This window comes from Moschus berezovskii, chromosome 19 (assembly GCF_049115385.1).
Source record: "Moschus berezovskii isolate FMDL1 chromosome 19, NW_MosBer_1.0, whole genome shotgun sequence".
NCBI classification, from domain to species: domain Eukaryota; kingdom Metazoa; phylum Chordata; class Mammalia; order Artiodactyla; family Moschidae; genus Moschus; species Moschus berezovskii.
In genome coordinates, this window is record NC_142478.1 from 7,300,060 (window position 1) to 7,318,486 (window position 18,427).

The following is an 18,427-nucleotide window of genomic DNA, read 5'->3' on the forward strand; positions in this document are numbered from 1 at the left end:
AAGGAGGATCCTGGTCCTAAAGCAGGTAACTGAGTCCCTCATCATAGCACCCATTGTATCTTCCTTATGATTATTCTAAAGTACTATCTACTTTAAAAGGATTTGAAATGTCTTATTTAAATTATATCTGGATACCTTTATGCATGTATGAAGCCTAGCGTGCTGCAGTCTATGGGGTCGCAAAGAGTCGGACACGATGGAGCAACTGAACTGAACTGAATGCATGTATTTACGGATGTTCACTGATCTCTAATAAGAGAAACTGCCTCTTTCATAGTCCCCAGTTAAGAGGTGGCCACTGATTGAGCCAAAGAAGAATCCTGACACAAGGCCTTGCAGTTCATAGGTGTGACAACAGGGCCTGGTTAGAAAATTACTGCCAATATAGAAAAGAGGAACTTCCCGAGCCAAACTCTTTCTGAAGGTCTGAACTGGGGATACTGAGTGACTCAACCAACTAGGGTACTGGGAAGACAAATGAAAGTGCAATAAGAGCAAAGAGTAGAATTACACCGATGACAAGTCACAGAGTAAAAATTCACAAACTCTACTTGACAAGTGTTAGCAAACTTGTGAAAGTTTGCTGACAGTGTTATCTGTGTCTAGATCTTTTGTTTCTAAATTATGACCTTATAATCATAATAAACCTAGGTTTTATATTCTTTTTTATTGTGGTAAAAAACACATAACATAAAATTTACCCTTTTAACCATTTCTAAATGCACAGTTTAGCAGGGTTACATATATTTACACTGCTGTGTAATCAATCTCCAGAATTTTTCCATGTTGCAGAACTGAAACTTCATACCCATTAAACAATGACTCCATTTCCACTGTCCTCAACTCCCCTACAGCCCTTGGTAAGCATCACTCTACTTTGTTTCTATGAGCTTGATTGCTCTAGATACCTCACATCAATGCAGTCATATAGTATTTGACTTTTTGTGACTGGCTTACTTCTTTACATGATGTCCTCAAGATTCATCCATATTGGAAATGTGTCAAAATTTCCTTTCTTTTTAAGGCTGAATAATAATTGGCTGCATATACTGTTGTTAAGTTGATAAATCGTTTTTGCCTCTTTGCAAGCCCATGGACTGCAGCATGCCAGGCTTCCCTGTTCTCCACTGTCTATCTGCCAGAGTTTGCTCAAGTCGATGTCCATTGCATGTATATACCACGTTCATTCAGTTCACTGATGGACACTTAGGTTTCTTCCATTTCTTGGCTATTATGAATAGTGCTGCTATCGCTGCTATGAACATAGGTATGGATGTATTTCTTCAAGATCTTGCTTTCAATTCTTTTGGAAACATACCCCAAAGTGGGACTGCTAGACCACATGGTAATTCAGAAACAGAGCAAGACCCTATGGTCCTTGCCCCTCTGTCCCATGTCCTCTGCCTGCCTTTTGTCTGTGGAAAACTTTAGTTGAAGAATAAGCTTAATCAGAGAAACGAGAAATGCAGAAACAAAGGAAAACAGTTAAGGGAGAAAAATAATAATGTAGTCATTAAGTATAGTCAAGGACTCTTAGTTCCTTCTCAAGGACTATAGATGATATCCTGAGCCATACTATGTGAGCTGTCTTTACAGATACTGAAATCCCAGGTGAAAGAAGCTAGCTATATGATGACCAGACTGTACTCATGACACAAGCTGCCACAGTTCTGAGAACTGGACTCAAAGCAATGAGAACAAACGGACCTTGGAACTGAAGATTAACTGCACCTAAAACAATCAAGATGACACTGGTCAGACCACTGCTGACCGACTTGAAGATGAGTGTCAGAGATGGCTGCATTGTTTCTGCATGTAGCCCCCCTCCCCTCACCTCTGTCTATAAAAGCTTTTGCCCCACTGATTGTCAGTAGGGGGCGTCAGCCTTTGCACAGATGTCCATCCTCCCAGCCAGCTGCCAGCATCTGAATTAAAGCAAACTTTCCTTTTCACCAACTTAGCCTGTTTATTGTCTTTTCAGTGGCAAGCAGCCAGACCCCAAACTCTTCCAGTAACAAGTTTATTTTTAATGATTTTAGGAAACACTATATTATTTTCCATAACGGTTTCACCATTTTATATTCCTACCAACAGTGCATAAAGGCTCTAGTTTCTTCACATTCTCACCAATAATTGTTATTTACATTTTTAAAATAGTAACCATCCTAACAAGTGTGAGGAGATATCTCATTGAGGTTCTGATTTGCATTTCCCTAATGATTAGTGGACATGGAACAACAGGTTCCAAATAGGAAAAGGCGTACGTCAAGGCTGTATATCGTCACCCTGCTTATTTAACTTCTATGCAGAGTACATCATGAGAAACGCTGGGCTGGACGAAGCACAAGCTGGAATCAAGACTGCTGGGAGAAGTATCAATAACCTCAGATATGCAGATGACACCACCCTTATGGCAGAAAGTGAAGAAGAACTAAAGAGCCTCTTGATGAACGTGAAAGAGGAGAGTGAAAAAGTTGGCTTGAAGCTCAACATCCAGAAAACAAAGATCATGGCATCCGGTCCCATCACTTCATGGCAAATAGATGGGGAGACGGTGGAAGCAGTGGCTGACTTTATTTTTCTGGGCTCCAAAATCACTGCAGAAAGTGACTGCAGCCATGAAATTAAAAGACACTCCTTGAAAGGAAAGTTATGATCAACCTAGACAGCATATTAAAAAGCAGAGACATTACTTTGCAAACAAAGGTCTGTCTAGTCAAGGCTACGGTTTTTCCAGTGGTCATGTATGGATGTGAGAGTTGGACTGTGAAGAAAGCTGAGCACTGAAGAATAGATGCTTTTGAACTGTGGTGTTGGAGAAGACTCTTGAGAGTCCCACCAGTCCATCCTAAAGGAGAAGTCCTGGGTGTTCACTGGTAGGACTGATATTGAAGATGCAACTCCAATACTTTGGCCACTTGATGCGAAGAGCTGACTCATTGGAAAAAGACCCTGATGCTGGGAAAGACCGAGGGCAGGAGGAGAAGGGGACAACAGAGGATGAGATGGTAGGAGGGCATCACCAACTCAATGGACATGGGTTTGGGTGGACTCCAGGAGTTGATGATGGACAGGGAGGCCTGGCGTATCGTGGTTCATGGTATCACAAAGAGTCGGACATGACTGAGAGACTGAACTGAATGATTAGTGATGCTGAACATTTTTTCATACGTTTGTTGGAGATTTATATATCATCTTTGAAGAAATGTCTATTCAAGTCTTTAGTCCATATTTTAATTGGGTTATTTGTGTTTTACTTGTTGACTTCTAGGAGTTTTTTTTACATATTCTGGATATTAACCTCAAAAGATGTATAATTTGTAAATATTTTCTCTCAATTCTGTAGGCTACCTTTTCACGCTGTTGATTGTATATAAACGTTTTGATATATAAAAATTATTTGATGTATAAGAAGGTTTTAATTTAGATGTAGTTCAATTTGTCTGTTTTTGCTTTTGTCGCTAGTGTTTTTGCTGTTATGTTCAGGAAATTGTTGCCAAATCTACTATCATAAGCATTTCTTCTCAGCGTTACAGGTACAGGTCTTACACTTAGGTCTCTGATACATTCTGGGGCTGATTGTGTGTATGGTATAAGACAGGGTCCAGCGTGCATATTGATATCCAGTTTTCCCAGCACCATTTGTTAAAGAGACTTTCCCTTCTCCATCGAAGGGTCTCAGCATCTTGGATACTTCTGAGATCCCTATTTGCTTCACTGCCACTGCATCCTCACAACATATCCAGATTATCTGAGGCTACTGGAGTTAAGTTTCTACGTCTTGCAAATAAGAGATACACAGATACTAACCTCATAGCTCAGTTGGTAAAGAATCTGCCTGCATTGCAGGAGACATGGGTTCGATCCCTGGTTCAGGAAGATCCCCTGGAGAAGGAAATGGCAACTCACTCCAGTATTCTTGCCTGGAGAATCCCATGGACAGAGGAGCCTGGCGGGCTACAGTCTATGGGGTTGGAAGAGTCGGATACGACTGAGTGACTAAACCACCACAGATACTAACTAGATACTTGATCTCTAATCCAACCAAAAAGACTAAGATTTTGTTATCTAGATAATTATCACTCTGCCTAAAATTATAAGGTATGCTCTTACTTTCTCCCTCCTAATAACAGCTGGTGATTCAACAGGTACTTGCTATCTTCTATGCAATATGCATGGGATAAAACAGAAACAGAAATCAGACCTTAGGTTTCTAAGAACTAGAAGCACTTGCAAAAAGTAATTACAATACAGCGTTGTGAGCACCTGAAGGAAGCATGTAATGCGGTAAGCACTCAGAGGGAAAACTTAATCAGAGGTGGATACTTAAGCTGAATCTTGTAGATGACAGATGGGGACACAGTAAAGGAGAGATTCTAAATAGAAAGAATAATAGGAGCAGAATAGAATCTAATATATTCCAGAAACCCAAGTAAAGCAATTTCACTAGAATGGTGATTGTTCATGCATACATTCATTGACTCAACTGATTCATCGCGCCCTCTGAGGTGCCGGGCAGGATGTCAGATACTTAGGACAGAGTGGTGAACCAGAGAAAACTTCCTACCCTCAGAGAGCTTATATCCTAGTTGGGGAAAACAAACAAAGAAATACACACATTCAGTTCAGTTCAGTCGCTCAGTCGTGTCCGACTCTCCGCGACCCCATGAATCACAGCACGCCAGGCCTCCCTGTCCATCACCAACTCCCGGAGTTCACTCAGACTCATGTCCACAGAGTCGGTGATGCCATCCAGCCATCTCATTCTCTGTCGTCCCCTTCTCCTCCCGCCCCCAACCTTTCCCAGCATCAGAGTCTTTTCTAGTGAGTCAACACATTATGCAGTCCTAAATGCTAACGGGCATGTATATAAACACATTTGTTCGTGAATGTGCTGTTTTAAATAAGGTGGTCAGGGGAAAACTTACAAGAGGCATCATATTTCTGTAAGACACGAGTAAAGTGAGGGAGTGGGTCATTAAGATACCTGGAATACGCATGCATGCATGACGGTGGAGGGAGATGGGTTGGTACCAATAAACTGGTAGAACTAAAAAAATCACCAAAACAAGAACCCCAGGCAGAGGAAACAGTCAACACAAAGACAGGGAGGCGGGAACAGGCTCAGCTTCTCCAGGAACAGGAGACGGTGTGAGGGCCAGGGGAGCACAGAAGGAAATGTCAGACGGGCAGCACAAACCCATGAAGCGTTAAAGACACTAGCAAGAATGCTGGATTTTATTCTCCGTGCAATGAGAAACCACTGAAGGGTTCTGAACTTAACAGTGAAATGATCTGACTTATTCCATTTAAGGATCACTCTTTTCCTGCTGTGGTGCACTAAACTATACAGGAGCAAACGGCAGAAGTAGGGAGAATAATTTTATGGAACAATCTAGGCAAAAGATAATGGGAGCCTGGAGTGGGGAGACAGTGGCTGAGGAGGAAGAAGTGGTTAGATTCTAGACATATTCTGAAGGTAGAACAAACTGGAATTCCTTACAGACAGATGTGAGAGATGGGAAAAGAGAGCTCAAGGACAACCACAAAGGTTTCTGGCCTGAGCAGCTGTTAAAGTGGAATTGCTGTTAACAGAACTAGGCAAGACTCAGGGTGGAGCACAAGGTAGAGAAAACAGCTAGAGTTTAGATTAGGATATATTCAGGTTTGTACAGATAAGGGTACTAGGCTTTTGGGTATATGAGCTTGAAGTCCAGAGGATAGCTTGAAATTGGGGATAAGAAATGTATAAGTCACTGGTGTTGCAGATGGCATTTAAATTCTTGGACTAAAGATTACCTAGATCAGGGGTCAGTAAGCATTTTCTATAAAGGGCCAAATGGCAAACACTATAGGCTTTTGTGAGCCTACACAACTACTCAACTTTGCTGTCAACTCCGATGTTGTAGACCAAAGCAGCCAAAGAAAATATGTAAATAACTAGGCATGGATTCGGGACTCCCACATGGCTCAGTGGTAAAGAATCATGCAGGAGCCACGGGTTTGATCCCTGGGTCGGGAAGATCCCCTGAAGGAGGAAATGGCAACCCACTCCAGTGTTCTTGCCTGGAGAATCCCACGGACAGAGGAACCTGGCGGGCTACAGTCCATATGGTCACAAAGAGTCGGACACAGCTGAGTGACTGAGGACACACGCACGGATTTGACTTGACTTTTGATCTAGAAAGTCAATGCAGACAGAAGAGAGAGCTTTGCAGACTGAGCTCTAGGATACTTCAATATTTGGACATGGGAGAAACTAGCAAAGGAAACTTATAAGGGACAGGGTAGGAGGAAAAACCACAACAGGCGGTTTTCCAAGACAGGTAAAAAAGAAAGCAGGTTTTTGTTTCTGGAACTATACTAAACGTCCCCAGCCCAGCACAGAAAACAACTGCAAATGCTGAACACAATTTAAAAAGCAATTATTTGAAGGCACTGAGAGCAAAGAGAAGCTAGTGAAGAGCACATGCTTGCTCGGAGAAGGGGAGACAGGGAGCTATGCGAGCAAGTTTCCATCTCTTTGGCTTGTAGATGAAAACTAAATCCTATCTGTGCTGTGCACCCAGCAGCTGTCAGGGCACCCAGTGGAAAACTAGTCCTTTTCAGCTGGGGAAAGTTAAGCTGACAAAAGTAAAAGGAAGGGTGCAATACTGGAAAAGAAAGGTCCAGGAAGGGGATTCCCAAACTCTGTCTACTCACAGCTCTAACCCCTCTATGTACCTGCACAGACAAGAAACTGAGTCTGTAATGCAAGCCCAAACAAGACAATTAGCAACCAAAACAAAGGAAGTAATACTCACTGGAAAAGAATAAGACAATCTCCGATCTTCGCATCCCAATGTTCAAAATTTTCAGGATACAACCCCAAATTACCAGATATATAATGAACCAAGAAAATGACACAGGATTCCCAGGAGAAAAGAAAAATAATTTAGTCTGGCTTTGATATGAAGCAGAGATTGGAACTGATACACATTCAAACGAAGCTACAGTACCTGCAAATAAGTGAAACATTTTCAGTGAAACAAAGATCTCAGTGAAAAAAATAGGAATTCTCTCAGCACAGTAAAAATGAAGCAAATGGATTCTATTATAAAATTGAAAGCCACAATTTTTCAAAGGAAAAAATCACTAGATGGACCTAGCCAAATGAAGATGACATACAAAACAGTAAGTAAAACTAAATTAAATAAATATAAATTACCCAAGGTTGAGAGTAGAGCAAAAACAAAGACTAAAAGAAAAGCTTCATGGAACCAGAAGACAGTATTAAATATTCCAACTTATGTGTAAGTAAAATGCTAGAAGAAAAGGGTACAGAAAAAGTATTTGGAGAACTAATGGCCCAATTTTTTCCAAATCTGATGAAAGACAAAAATTTATAGATGCAAGACATTTAATGAACAACATGCAGAATAAACACAAAGTACATCACAGTCAAACTATTTAAAGATTAAGAGGTAACCTCAAAAGCAGCAAGAGAAGACAAATACTACTATCAGAACCAAAATCCCAGCAAATGGCTGATTTCTCATCAAATACTGTAAATGCCAGGAGAGGGCAGAACACTGGTAAAAAGAACGCTGTCCACCTAGAGCTCCATATCCAGGGAAAGCATTAGCAACTACAGAGGGCACTAAGGGTACTCTCAAATAAAACTAAGAGAATTCATCACCAGCAGACCTGAACTATACAAAATGCTAAACGAAATCCTCCTGCTGAAGGGAAATAAAACCAGACGGAAAAAAAAAGAATGTCGAGAAAAGAATGAGTCAGAAATGAAATGGTAATTACCTGGGTAAACACAAAAACCATTTTGTTTTTACCGATTCATCTCAATTTCTTTATAAACCATATAATTGCTTAAAGCAAATGTTGATAACATCATTTCTGTGTTTTATAATGTATCCAGATGTAACATATATAGAACAAGTATATCAAAGAACAAGAAGGGAGGTAAGGGAAATACTGACTCATTGGAAAAGATCCTGATGTTGGGAAAGATTGAAGGCAGAAGGAGAAGAGGGCCACAGAGGATAAGATGGTTGGATGGCATCATAGATTCAATGGAAATGAACTTGGGCAAACTTTGGGAGATGGTGAGGGACAGGGAAGCCTGGTGCGCTGCAGTCCATGGGGTCATGTGACTTAACGGCTAAACAACAACAAAAGGGAAATACAGACCTAAAAGGTTACGAAATTTCTTTAAGAGAAAAGCAGTACATTATTAATTAGAAGTGAAATATGAAAAGTTTCATATATACACTATAACCATTATCGCAAGCCCTGTTACGTGGCTTGCAAGATCTTAGTTCCCTGACCGAGACTGAACCCAGACCACTGGCAGTGAAAGCACAGAGCTCTAATTGCTGGATCACCAGGGAATTCCCTGAATATATGTGTATATATACATATTTTTAATGACTCTACTATAGTCTATCTACAAGAGATGCACTTTAAAGACAAAGGTATAAATATTACAGATTGAAAATAGACAGATGAACAAAGATACACCATACAATGAGAAGGCGTAAGAAAGTTGGCACAGTTTTATTATTAATCCGTTCCGTTCCGTCGCTCAGTCGTGTCCGACTCTTTGCGGCCCCGTGGACTGTAGCCTACCAGGCTTCTCCGCCCATGGGATTCTCCAGGCAAGAATTACCGGTTCCTTCTCCAGGGGATCTTCCCGACCCAGGGATCGAACCCAGGTCTCCCGCATTGGAGGCAGATGCTTTAACCTCTGAGCCACCAGGGAAGCCCTTATTATTAATAATATCTAATAAAATAGTTTTTTTAAAAAGTATTACCAGAGATAAAGAGGGTAGTATCACTCTGATATTTCACAATGATAAAATGATCAATTCATCAGGAATACAAAACAATCACAAATGTGCATGTTGGTTGCAATAACAGAGCTTCAAAATAAATGAAACAAATATTGACAGAATTAAAAGGAGAAACAGAACTCCACAATCATAGTTGGAGACTTTACCATCACTCTTATGGCAACTGACAGAATTAGACAAAGAAAACCAGCATAAACACAGAAGATCTGAACACCATCAACCACTCTGATACTTAAAGAATAGGGAACAATAATGGCAGAATATATATATTATTCTCATGTGAACATGCTGTGTTCAGCAAAACAGATATTTTAGGCCATAAAACATAACTCAATAAATTTTAAAAGACTGAAACCATATAAAGAATGTTCTAGTAAAGTCATGCTCAAAATTCTCCAAGCCAGGCCTCAGCAATATGTGAACCGTGAACTCCCAGATGTTCAAGCAGGTTTTAGAAAAGGCAGAGGAACCAGAGATCAAATTGCCAACATCTGCTGGATCATGGAGAAAGCAAGAGAGTTCCAGAAAAACATCTATTTCTGCTTCATTGACTATGCCAAAGCCTTTGACTGTGTGGATCACCACAAACTGTGGAACATTCTGAAAGAGATGGGAATACCAGACCACCTGACCTGCCTCTTGAGAAACCTGTATGCAGGTCAGGAAGCAACAGTCAGAACTGGACATGGAACAACAGACTGGTTCCAAATAGGAAAAGGAGTACGTCAAGGTTGTATATTGTCACCCTGCTTATTTAACTTTTATGCAGAGAACATCATGAGGAATGCTGGGCTGGAAGAAGCACAAGCTGGAATCAAGATTGCCGGGAGAAATATCAATAACCTCAGATATGCAGATGACACCACCCTTATGGCAGAAAGTGAAGAGGAACTCAAAAGCCTCTTGATGAAAGTGAAAGAGGAAGAGTGAAAAGGTTGGCTTGAAGCTCAACATTCAGAAATCAAAGATCATGGCATCTGGTCCCATCACTTCACGGGAAATCGATGGGGAAACAGTGGAAACAGTGTCAGACTTTATTTTTTTGGGCTCCAAAATCACTGCAGATGCTGATTGCAGCCATGAAATTAAAAGTCGCTTACTCCTTGGAAGGAAAGTTATGACCAACCTAGACAGCATATTAAAAAGCAGAGACATTACTTTGCCAACCAAGGTCCATCTAGTCAAGGCTATGGTTTTTCCCGTGGTCATGTATGGATGTGAGAGTTGGACTGTGAAGAAAGCTGATCGCCGAAGAATTGATGCTTTTGAACTGTGGTGTTGGAGAAGACTCTTGAGAGTCCCTTGGAGTGCAAGGAGATCCAACGAGTCCATTCTAAAGGAGATCAATCCTGGGTGTTCACTGGAAGGACTGATGCTAAAGCTGCAACTCCAATACTTTGGCCACCTCATGCGACGAGTTGACTCATTGGAAAAGAGTCTGATGCTAGGAGGGATTGGGGGTGGGAGGAGACGGGGACGACAGAGAATGAGGTGGCTGGATGGCATCACTGACTCTGTGGACATGAGTTTGAGTGAACTCCGGGAGTTGGTGATGGACAGGGAGGCCTGGCGTGCTGTGATTCATGGGGCCGCAAAGAGCTGGACACGACTGAGCGACTGAACTGAACTGATGACCACAGAGAAATCTAATTACAATCAACTCACACAAGATATGCAGGGGCCTTCCCCAAATTTGAAAAAGAAGAAATCACAAGAGAAAGAAAATATTTTTTAACTGAATGAAAATGATAATGCAGGGCAGGGGGATGAAAAAAAAGAAAGAAAATGAAAATACACCACAGCAGTATTTGTGGGATGCACCCAAAGAAGCAATGCTGAGAGAAATTTATAGCTTTAAATGCTTATATCTGAATAAGAAGATCTTAAACCAACAATCTAAGATTGCACCTTAAGAAAATAGAAAATGAGCAAATTAAAGTAAGATGTAGGAAGGAAATAATAAAGACCAAAAATCTTGGAAATAGGTGCTAGATCGTAGAAAACCTGGCTCCTATACTTGATAAAGCTTCAGTTCAGTTCACTCGCTCAGTTGTGTCCGACTCTTTGCGACCCCATGAATCACAGCACGCCAGGCCTCCCTGTCCATCACCAACTCCCGGAGTTCACTCAAACTCATGTCCACCGAGTCGGTGATGCCATCCAGCCATCTCATTCTCTGTCGTCCCCTTAAGTTCATGAAAAAAGTAGATGAACTATTGCAGATAAAAGAAGACAAGAGAAAAGACAGCTAAATACAATATATATTATAGACTGGATCACAAAACAGGAAAAAAAAAGCTGTAAAGGATATTATTGGAACAACTGTGGATTAAATAATAGTACTGTATCAATTTCTTTAATAATTTTCTAATTTTGATAAACGTACTGAGATTATATAAGAGAAAGTCCTCGTTCTTAAGAACAAATAGACATAAGAACCATCTCAAATGGTTCAAAAGAGAAGACACTCTGTATTTAAAGAGAAAATGATAAAGTAAATGGGACAAAACAATGGTGAATCTGGGTAAAGAGTTTAATTTTTCTGTATGAAATTTTATCAAAATTAGGTTTTAAAAATAAAAATGACAAGGAGGCTAGAAAAGTATGTAGGACACTATCATGATGGACTTTATAAATGCTAGACCAAGAACTGTGAAATTCTCCTAAAAGAGATAAGGAAAAAGAAGCAGAAAAATCGGATCAATTTATTTTAGAGAACAGCCTGATAGGAAGTTAGACTGAAGGGAAAGAAGGAAAGACTAGAAGCAGAAAAACCATTTAGGAAGCATTTTACAGTGTGAGTAAGAAATAATAAAGATCTAAATTAAGGCTGTGGGAACTGAAAAAGGTGAATTCTTTTTTGAGAATTCTTTAGGAGGTAAAGTAAGAGCCTTACAGAGTGACTAGATTGTAGGGGGTTAAGAGTAGGGGAGAAATGCAGGGCAACCCAGGCCTTCTCCCTGCTCCCTACCCAATTTTTGGCTTGGGCAATGAGAAAGACAAACATGTCACTCACCAAAGGGTACAGCAAAGTCCTGAGAGGCACAGAATATTTCATTCAAAAATGCCAATGACTTTCAACCCTCTCTGCATCCTAGAATTACCTGGGGAACTTTAAGTTTTAAAAGTTCACCAGGTGATTCCAAAGTGTAGCTAATAAGAACTACGGCTATAAGTACGCACTAGACTCTTTAAGCAAACATAAAATTTCAGTATTAGGAAAGATCTACAAGTCATTTGTGTCTGACTCTTTGGGACCCTGTGGACTGTAGCCCATCAGGCTCCTCTGTCCACAGAATTCTCCATGCAAGAATACTGGAGTGGGTAGCAACTCCTTTCTCCAGGGGATCTTTCTGAACCGGGAAAAGAACCCAGGTCTTCCGCATTTCAGGCAGATTCTTCACCATCTGAGTCACCGGGACAGCCCTGTCATTCAGTTTAATTTGTCATACAGATTAAGACCACAGATCAGAATACTACTAACACCCATTAGAATGGCCAAATTTAGAAAGACTGACAAAATTGTTAGCAACTATGTAGGTTCTCAAACATTGTTGGTGCAAGTAAAATTTGGTAAAATCACTTTGAAAACTTTCTGGCAATACTATTAAACATATGTCTATTCTACAACCCAGAAATTCTACTCCTAGGAAACATACCCGTGAAATAATAGTGCATCTGTCCATCATAAAACAAGTACAAGACTATTCACAGCAGCTTTATCCATAATATAGCTTAAAACTGGAAACTCAAATGTCCATCAACAGCAGAACAGATAAAGAAACTGTAGTATAATCAAACAATGGAACACTACACTACACAGCAATAAAATAGAACTACTGCCATTAAAAACAGAAAAAATTCTTACAGACCATGTTGAGCCACCGAAGCCAGACCCAAAGAGTATCTACTACATGATTCAATTCAAAAAGAAAACCAATAAGGTATGATGATGGTAGGCAGAACAGTAGTTATCTTGGGGTGTGGGGACTTCTGCTTTCGTTTCTGCATATAAGGAGCTTGGAAATCACCATCTCATTCTAACAAGTACCTTGAACACACTGAAAAATCAACAAGTCGTCTTGGATTCATAAAAGAGGAGAGGACACAGGGCACACTGTTACTCCCAAAATTGGAGAGAGGCAAATGCAAAGTCATGGCTTACTAGAACAAAAACCAGTGGAAACCACCTCAGTAACCAATGTTGTGGTAGGAAAATCTGAACTGTAATCAATGAGTTGCTGGAGGCTCAGCGTGGACAACTCTTGAGAGTTAAAGACTCCAGAGGAACCCAGTCAAAAGCAAGGACCCGCAATATTTAGTATTGCTTTCAAGAGCGGGACCAAGTTACTCCAGTAAATATCACAGAAAAACTCCCTCATCCTCCAGCAAGTGGTGAGAACTGGAACCACTGTGAAATACGCTAAGCAGCCCACTCTTTTTCCTGTGGCTGAGCTGGGTCTCCGCTGCCGCATGAGGGCTTTCTCTAGTTGCAGAGTGTGGGGGGCTCGTCACAGTGGCTTCTCTCTTCTGGAGCACAGGCTCCAGGGCATGTGGGCTTCAGCAGTGTGGCTCACAGGCTGAGCTGCTCCACACAGCATGTGGAATCTTCCCAGACCAGGGATTGAACCCGAGTCCCATGCACTGGCAGGACAATTCTCATTCACTGCACCACCAGGGAGGTCCCTAAGTACTCTATTCTTAACAAGGCTTACCCTCAAGAGAAACCAGAACCCAGCCTGCTTGGGTATAACCAGCAGCTAACAGGGCTGAGCAGGCAAACAGCCACACCCAGCACATTCCAGATATCCTGCACCACCTAAGGAGAGGAGAGAAAAACTGAGAAACACTCGAGAGTTTCACAGTCCAGAGGCACAGGCTCACTGAAAGACTGACACCTAATCATAGGATAATATTCCCCTCCTCCTACACTTTATACCCACAGCCACAGCAGGGCCTTCTACCTGATACATCATGTCTGATTAACAAGTAAAAATCACAAGGTCTACAAAAGGCAAAAACACACTTTGAAGTCACAAAGCAAACATCACAATCAGAAATGGCACAATGCTGGAATTACCAGACTAGGAATTTAAAACAACTATGAGTAATATGGGCTTCCCTGGTGGTTCAGAAGGCTGTAATGGATAAAGTTGACAACATGCATGAACAGCTGGACAACATAAACAAAGATGTATAAATACTAAGAAAGAACCAAAAAGAAATGCTAGAGATTAAAAAAAAAAAAAGAAACGCTAGAGATAAAAAAAAATCACTTATAACAGAAATGAAGAATGCCTTTGATGGGTTTATTAGTAGACTTCACAATGACTTTGGAGTAGGCAAATATTTTCTTAGGAAATGGAAAACATAAACCATAAGAGAAACACTGATAATTTGGACTTCATCAAAATTAAAAATTTCTTTTCAAAATGACACCATTTAAAAGATGAAAAGATGAGCTACAGACTGGGAGAAATTAGATGTAAGATATGCATCTGACAGACTGGTATTCAAAATGAACTGTCGTTTAGTCGCTCAGTCACGAGGATTCTTTTGCGACTCCATGGACGGTAGCCAACCAGGCTCCTCTGTTCACGGGATTTCCCAGGCAAGAATACTGGAGCGAGTTGCCATTTCCTTCTTGAGGAGATCTTCCTGACCCAGGGATTGAACCTGAGTCTCCTGCATTGGCAGGCAGATTCTTTACCACTGAGCCATAAGGGAGCCCCATTTAAAATGTATATATGTCTTATTTAAAATAAATAAAATTCAATAAGAAGACAAACAACCCAAATACAATATGGACAAAACTTTAACAGTCATCTCACTAAGGAAAACAAATAAGTGGTAAGTGCATGGAAGATGTTTAACACCACTAATCATCAAGGAAATGCAATTTAAAGCCACAGAAGGCACAAGCATACACCCAGTACAACAGCTGAAGTTCAAAAAGGCTGACAATACCAAGTATTGGTTAAAGAGTAGTAAATGGAACTTGCATACACTGCTGGTGGTTTAGCTGTTAAGTCGTGTCTCACTCCTTATGACCCCACGGACTGTAGTCTACCAGACTCCTCTGTCCATGGGATTCTCCAGGCAAGAATACTGGAGTGGGTTGCCATTTCCTTCTCTAATACACTGCTGGAGGAAATGTAAAAAACCACTTCACTTAGCAATTTCTTATGAAATCAAACATACACTTGATCATATAACTCAGTCATTCTACTCCTAAGCATTTACCAGAAAAATAAAAACAAACGTCCCAACGAGACTTGTGCATGTACATTCATAGCAGGCTTACTTATAAGAGCCCAAAATGAGAAGAAAAAAATGTCTATCACAGGTTAATGGATAAACAAATTACAGTTTATACTTATAATATTCCTTAGCAATAAAAAGGACTGAATTACTGACGTATGCAATAGCTGTTGTTTAATCTCAATATTCTGAGCCAAAAATCCAGACACAGAAAGAATACATACCAGAACTGTAAAACACAAAGTTCTCACTTTTGTAGATGAAGAAGGGCTTCCCAGGTGGCCCAGTGGTAAAGAATCCACCTGCCAGCGTAGGAGATACAGAGATGGGGTTCAGTCTTGGGGCTGGGAAGACCCCCTGGAGAAGGAAAAGGCAACGCACTCCAGGAGTTTTGCCTGGAGGGCGACAGTCCCAGTGTCACAGAGAGTCGGACACGACTGAACAACTGAGCACGCACAGAGCACGCACGCTAACTCATCGCGCCAGACCAGCTCCTGCCTGAGGAGCAGGGCAGATGCAGGAGGGCTGACTGCAAACGTGCACAAGAAACTGTCTGTGTCTTGACTGAGGTTACGGTTTCCCAAATTCATATACTTGTCAAAACTCATCGAACTGTACATCTTAAGTGGACACATTTTATCATATGCAAAATTCACCTCAATAAAGACAGCTTTTTACAGGGTGAAATTCCATTCTACCACCTCTAATGGCAGAGGATCTACTTTTCTTGAAAGCCTCAAATCCACCCCTAGGGAGACCACACCCATCTGGTGGTGGGAGGCGCATGGTCCTGAATATAGCGCCCACCCACGAGCAAGGACTGACTTGCGGCTCTACAACCCAGCAGCAAATAAAGTTTACCAATTTTCCAAACCTGGTCTTCATGACAAAAATAAACTAGGCCAATACCCTCTCACTATAAAAATGTCGCAGAATCCTAAGGGTTATTTAGACACATATTCCCTATTTGATCCAGAGTCTGAAATCTCACAAGTATTCTCCTCTCTAAGTGAATAAAAAATGGCAGAGCACTAAAAAAAAAAAAAAAAAAATCCCTCTGATCCTCAAATTCAGCATCCCGCATCCTGGAGCTTTTAAAACAGCAACAGAGGCAATGACTGGTTTGCCAAGTCAGACTTAAGCCACGTATTGAGTCCATATCTCATTCTTCTGGCTGCCCAGTCACAGTACCCTTTTAATGTTGGGGAAAGCCTCCACAGAAGGCTGGGGAAAGGCAGAACCTGCTTCTTATAACTATATAAAAGCTCAAAATACCTGATAATCAAGCAAATATCTGCAGCCAGATTACTTGAGTTCAATCCCTAGCTCCTCCACATATTATGTAAACTTCCTAAAAGTTCCAAAGTTTGTAAAATTCTCTTTCCTCATCAGTAAAATGATATTAGTTGTTGTAAGGATTAAGTGAAATATATATAAAGTACTTAGAAAAGTATCTGGCATATAATAAGTTCTACGTAAGTTACATGATTATTATTAGTTTCCCAAGCTCTGGGGGAACTGCCATGTGACCTAGGTTCTATGAAGGCACTTGCCCCAGACCTGAGATCAGAAAGGAGTGACAACAAGAGCAGTGATAATAACTCACTGTGGGGCAGCAGGAACTGTGGTGAGACCAAACTGCCACCACCTGGGGGCAGCGCCACATACCACAGCTAGTACCCAGAGTCCTGGCAGTATCCGCTGCTAAGCCCTGGCAGCACAGTGCCCGAACTGAAACTGTGCTGAACCGGGATTGGATTCTGGTTTCCAACTTTCTTGTAAGTTACCTCAGATCCTCTTAGTAAATATCTTTTCTATGTAAGTGACCTGGAATTGGTTTCATCTACTTGCAACAGAAGACACTGAAAGCTGAACTACAAGAAGTGGATAAATGGAAAAAAGTCTTACGACATCTTTGTGAGTGCTTTTGAGTATCAATGATAACTATGCAACGCTCTAGAAACCTTTCAGAATGCTAGTGAATGAATTACCTATGAAACCTGTTTGATAGCTTCAGTTCAGTTCAGTTGCTCAGTCGTGTCCGGCTCTTTGCGACCCCATGAATCACAGCTCGCCAGGCCTCCCTGTCCATCACCAACTCCCGGAGTTCACTCAATCTCATGTCCATCGAGTCGGTGATGCCATCCAGCCATCTCATTCTCCGTCGTCCCCTTCTCCTCCCACCCCCAATCCTTCCCAGCATCAGAGTCTTTCCCAGTGAGTCAACTCGTCGCATGAGGTGGCCAAAGTATTGAACTTTCAGCTTTAGCATCAGTCCTTCCAATGAACACCCAGGATCGATCTCCTTTAGAATGGACTGGTTGGATCTCCTTGCACTCCAAGGGACTCTCAAGAGTCTTCTCCAGCACCACAGTTCAAAAGCATCAATTCTTCGGCGATCAGCTTTCTTCACAGTCCAACTCTCACATCCATACATGACCACGGGAAAAACCATAGCCTTGAATGGATGGACCTTTGTTGGCAAAGTAATGTCTCTGCTTTTTAATATGCTGTCTAGGTTGGTCATAACTTTCCTTCCAAGGAGCAAGCGTCTTTTAATTTCATGGCTGCAATCAGCATCCGCAGTGATTTTGGAGCCCCCAAAAATAAAGTCTGACACTGTTTCCACTGTTTTTCCATCTATTTCCCATGAAGTGATGGGACCAGATGCCATGATCTTTGTTTTCTGAATGTTGAGCTTCAAGCCAACCTTTTCACTCTCCTCTCTCACTTTCATCAAGAGGCTTTTGAGTTCCTCTTCACTTTCTGCCATAAGGGTGGTGTCTGGTTCCCTAATTTGCCAGTAATAACTGAACGCTGACCTTTATTAACTGCCTTCTATCAATATATGCCACGTGTCATGCTAATAAGCATATTACCTGAAATATTTCCTTTAACGTTTACAAGTGCCCTGTGAAGTAGATAATGTTAGTCACTCGGTCGTGACCGACTCTTTGCGACCCCATGGACTGTAGTCCTCTGTGAAGAGCTGACTCACTGGAAAAGACCCTGATGCTGGGAGTGATTGGGGGCAGGAGGAGAAGGGGACGACAGAGGATGAGACGGCTGGATGGCCTCACCAACTCGATGGACATGAGTTTGGGTAAACTCTGGGAGTTTGTGATGGACAGGGAGGCCTGGTGTGCTGCGATTCATGGGGTCGCAAAGAGTCGGACACGACTGAGCTACTGAACTCTCTGTGCATGAGATTCTCCAGGCAAGAATACTAGAGTCAGTAGCCATTTCCTTCTCCAGGAGGTCTTCCTGACCCAGGGATTGAACCCAGGTCTCCTGCATTTTAAGTGGATTCTTTACCA

General features: G+C 41.5%; 1 protein-coding gene across 11 annotated transcripts in view; it reads right to left on the reverse strand.

Annotated features, from left to right (window-relative positions):
- The window catches only part of LOC148774812 (arfaptin-1-like), a 120,270-nt gene that overhangs the window by 69,485 nt on the left and 32,358 nt on the right, over window positions 1-18,427 (reverse strand). The window contains exon 1 of one of the 11 annotated variants that reach the window (XM_088827962.1): window positions 3,811-3,829. The exons of the other annotated variants lie outside the window; for them this stretch is intronic. The gene's annotated coding sequence lies outside the window, so the exon portion shown is untranslated. Of the gene's footprint in view, window positions 1-3,810; window positions 3,830-18,427 lie in introns of those variants that run through there. 11 annotated transcript variants of the gene reach the window in all.